The 5,074-nt window shown below is 30.3% G+C and overlaps 1 long non-coding RNA gene across 1 annotated transcript; it reads left to right on the top strand.

The window, feature by feature from the left end:
• The first annotated feature begins 3,948 nt into the window (after window positions 1–3,948).
• LOC136064331 (uncharacterized) lies at window positions 3,949–4,671 on the top strand. The gene is made up of 3 exons (XR_010625961.1): window positions 3,949–4,165; window positions 4,265–4,324; window positions 4,532–4,671. It is a non-coding gene; the product is annotated as an uncharacterized LOC136064331 (long non-coding RNA).
• The last annotated feature ends 403 nt before the right edge of the window (window positions 4,672–5,074 follow it).

Below are 5,074 nucleotides of genomic sequence, written 5' to 3'. Positions count from 1 at the left end.
TTTGAGGTTATCACTAATTTTATAACATATGCTGGCGCCTCAATTTATACTGTCTAAGTGTCCATATTATAAAATATTTATCAGTATATATGATCTCAAAACTTTAATTTATGCATCATGCCAAATCACATGATGCTATGGGCCTCAATTCTGATTTAACAAATAATAATAATAATAATAATAAAAATAATAATAACCTTATTCTGCTAGAAATCAAACTAATGTTGAACTAATTTATCCATATACTATCTCATCTTTGTTCTTTGCTACGTACGAAGAAAGCCAGAAGAGAAAAACTAATTCAAGTATATAAGTGGCGAACTCATTCAAGCCAATTCCATATCTAAACCTTCAATCATATATATATATATATAGACCTTTAAACTATATCTACTAAAGAATCTGAACACAGTTATTAATCGGGCCAAGTAAAGAAAAAGCAAGCCCGATATATATTTAATTATTTAATTGCATCTTAATTTGAGGCCTTCAAATATTTTTAGGCGTCAACATGTAGAAATTGCTTTCACAGCTTTCAAATATGTGTTCCGATTGAGGTATTTGAAGTTAAGAAAAGATAAGCAGTGGGGTCAGCCCGATGGAAGATGAAATTTTCTCGAAGCGGTTTCATTATTTTTGACTTAACTTCCATTGATTAAAAAAGAAAAAAAAAAAAAGAAGTGGTCTATAAATAGTTTGAGATATCAGATCTTCTTGCAGACTTATCTTACTTGAACTTCCTATAATATTCTAATAGAAAATTGTAGTCTTCTTTTTTCTCTTAATCCTATTTCCGAAATTGGACCTCAGTTTTATAATATAAGGGCATCAACTTGCATATTAACAATGAGCAACGCCATTTTTCGTCCTTCAAAGAAGCAATATATTAGTATTTCTATATATGAGTTGGTAAATGATATATATATATATATATATATATATATATTTTTAATTCAATTGTTGAAAATAAGAATTTGGACCTATATGTCTTCATTTAAAACACTAAAAAGTATCGATTATAATATCATGATCACAAAAGATTAGATTTAGACCTATATATCTTCATTTAAAACATTAAGAAGTGTCGGTCGTTTTTCATATCGTGATCACAAATGATTAGTTTTCTAGAATGGGTCAAGAAGGATGACAAAGCGTCATAATCTATATGATATTACATATACAATTTGTTTATTCGAATGGACGGCAAGTGGGGAAGCTTCAAATGTGTGTATAATTAATTAGTGATATAGTATTGCACATGGAGGCAAGAGATACGCAGTAAAAGAACTTTGGCACCTTCTCATGACTTTTCTTTTTTGATAAACATGTCTTTTGTTTTTTAGGTTTTTGCTTAGAAGCCTTCTTTTATCGTATAACTACCTGTTTAACTTTACTAGTTCATTTCTTTTTTTCCTCTTTATATATATAAGTATGGTTTAGTGGGTTACAGTTAGCTCAACTTTTAAAGTTTTTAATGGTTGAATAAGAGACCTAGAGTTTAACAACTGTTTATACAAAAAACTAATTGATGTTTTTGTCTCATGATAAAACACAATCATTAGAAGCGGACGCTATAAATTAAAACTTAAAAAATAAAATAAAAAGTATTGTCAACTTATGTGTGAGAGAGAAGGACGTTTGCCCACATTTAAAGTCAATTTTAGCTTATCATTCTAAGTTGTTCTTCATGCAACGAACTCAAATTATATCCACAGTTCAGAGGAAAAGGAAATCAGACCAGAATCGATCGTTCCATTAGGTTGTAAATTGATTTATAATGAAAATTTATTTCCTATTAAATATTACTATCTTTTATGGTTTGAGAAAAACGTATTTTCTTTAGTCCATTGAACTTAGCCTTAGGTTGAGTGACAGTATAAAACTACCAAGAAATAATATAACTTTAACTATATATAAACCAAATAAGTTGAATAAACTGAAAATATATCCTTTACAAATGAACACAGACCCTCTTCAAACAAATCTCAGGTTGATTATTTGATTAGCTTAGTCAATGAAGATTAAATGGCCATTAATTAATGGAGTCTTCATTATTCTTTATAGTTTGCGTCACAGACATAAAATCCTTTCCCAATGGCAATATGAGCCTCATGATGATTAGCTAGTAGAATTTGCTCAACTAAAATCGGATTATCAAAGATCAATAGTCAAAAGTCGTACCTTAGTTAATCATTTCAGTTAGTCACTAATTAGCTGTTTATATATAATCAGCAAGACACGATCTCTATTTTTAACTGGTAAAGCTATTAGGAATTGGCAAAATATAATAGAGAAGTTATTATAAAGCAAATAAGAGTATTCATATCAGTTTCGTGCAAAAATTTTTGTTTATTTTAGCATAATAGCTTACTTTTTTCTATTTTACACACTCATTTTTCAAAACACTTTACATTAGATTATTTATTTTACACTACATTTCATTAAAATATAACTTTTTCTTTTTTTTAATAGTTTTTCTTTCTTCACATACAACAACCATCATCCACTTATCAATTTACATGATTACTGTAGTAAACTTGCCAAGATACGTCAAAGAATACTATAAAACATCATCTATGTACAAAATATATGGGTTGATATTGACTCAAGCATTGGAGGCTCTCCCACCGACTCCCACCAGGCACAATCCTGTGGTCTCTTAGATCAACTCTGTTTTTTTTTTTTTTTTTTACAAATCTTAAAAACCCATCAAAAGTTATAGATTGAACGAGTGACTCAATTGACAATTTTTTGTTACATTGATAATAATCCAAGTTCTAAATTAGTAGACGTTTAAAATAAAAAGGGTAAACTACGTATTTGGTCCCTATCCCTATTATTTACACCATATTTCAATTTGATCCCTAACTTTTCTTAACATTTCAGTGTCATGTCAATTTAGTCCCTGCTGTTATCTTTTGGATGAAAATTGATGACGTAGCAAACATTCAAAATAAAAAATTAGTTTGTTACCATATCAATGGAAACTAATTTTTTATTTTGACTACTAGTCATGTCAATAATTTTCATTTAAAAAATAACGACAGAGATTAAATTGATACAATACTAAAAAGTTAAGGACTAAATTGACATAATTAAAAGATTATGAATCAAATTGAAATCTAGTGTAAAAAATAAAAGATTATGAATCAAATTGAAATCTAATGTAAAAAATAGAGACCAAATAAAAAAATCTTGATCACAGCGAGCATCCTCATTCCTCACCAATCATTCATTCACGAAACTGTTTAAAACCTTTTAAAAGGTAATTTGTCTTTATCTTTTTATGTTATGCTAGCGTATTTTGACTTTTAAGAGAAAAGGCCAATGAAAAATCAACACGCATGCATGATCCGTGTCTCAGAATGACGAAAGTGGGTCTTGGGGAAAATGTCATGCTAGTGCTAGAATTGACAAGGAGATTGAAAATTAAGGAAAATTGAGATAAGTCCGAAATTTTCTCCACTATAGGTTCTGCACCAATGGCCAAGTACAATACGAAATGGTATATTATACAATCATCAATAATTTTTAATTTTAATTTTACATAGTTTAATAACTTTACCAGTATATATATTTTTTTTTCTTTTAAATGTTTGTAGTATCTTGAGACTGGCTCCGAGCCTAGCTCAATTGATTGCTTTAAGAAATTTTCACACAAAAAATGATGGCAAAGATGGGTAACTAATAAGGCTAAGAAGTGTATGTACGCTACTTAAACCAAATTTTTATTTTTATTATCAACTTTAGTTTGTTTGTTTGTTTTTTTTTTTTTTTTTAATGTGGTTTTTATTTATTTGTAGAAAACAATGGATGCCATAATGGTCAAAACTAATTCTGAAGGTACTAAATGATTACCAGATCTTTTGCGACATGGTTGGCGAACCAAGTTATGATCTTTGCGACATGGTTGGCGAACCAAGTTATGATCATATTCTTGGCATGGGAATTAGGTATTAAGGCTAAGGATGTGTATGGCTCAACTTTATCAGGTAAAGTTTGGAGCAAACTCTGTAGAGAAAATCTTACAAAGGAAAATGAGGATTTGGAGGCACGTTTAAGAGAAGAAATGAATTCCAAATTTGCAAAACATGAGGAGAAGTTTGCTCAAAAGTTGCAGGCAATGGGCACCCCTCAACAATCTAACATAGAGCCAGTTAGCATGGTACAATCTCAAACTTATGAGAAATAAAAAATATGTGTAAACATGTTATGAATGCTACAAGTGGTTGTTGTTGACTTGATATTTTTGACAAATTTGTAGATATCATTTGGCAAGGTTGTGGTCATGTTGGCTTCTTTTAACGGTAAAGAGAGCGACTAGGTTGTTATTTGATGGTCAATTAGAAGTTTAGACCTACATCACCATGCCTTGGGATTTTTTTTTTTTTTTTTTGGGTTATTGGTAATTATAGTATTATACATGAACCCTGTTTCCATGTCATGATGTTGGTTTGAATCTTCACATTATTACTAATAAAGATACTAAATATATTATTCTCATTCCCCATTTTATTTTTACCTTTCGAAGGAGGTTTATCAACAAGAAGTGGCTGCAGAAGCTGATCATACTCGTGAGTCATGAGCATCCAGTTGCTGGGCCTTCCAGAGCAGCTTATGGTTGCTGTGATACGAAATTTCCAGGCTCTGGTTGCTGAATCAGCCACCTATGGACCTTGTAATCAACTTTTAGCCATTTACATTAACTCAACTTTAATGATCCTCTTTCTTTTGTTTATGTATATCGTGCTACATATGTATTTGCAAAAGAAAGTTTTGAGTGACATCTCTTAGACTTAACTCGTGTCATATGCCATTGTTTTGCAGATATTGAGAATCATCTCCCAGGCCCACCATTATCAATATGGTTTCTATTGAAACTCATAAGGACACTCTTGCCCTGCCCCCACCACCATTATTAACCTGAAGATAGTATACTATTAGTTTTAAATGATTATTTGTAATAAAGTTACTCTATTAGTTTTGAGTTTTATATTAAAAAANGGTAAAGAGAGCGACTAGGTTGTTATTGTTACTTACAATTATTTATTTTGTTGGCAGTATTACCACCGTG

The sequence above is a fragment of the Quercus suber genome, unplaced genomic scaffold (genome assembly GCF_002906115.3).
Source record: "Quercus suber isolate HL8 unplaced genomic scaffold, Cork oak 2.0 scaffold_667, whole genome shotgun sequence".
Taxonomy (NCBI): Eukaryota; Viridiplantae; Streptophyta; class Magnoliopsida; order Fagales; family Fagaceae; genus Quercus; species Quercus suber.
The sequence above is the reverse complement of the archived record's forward strand: the minus strand, read 5'-3'. Positions and strand labels throughout refer to the sequence as shown.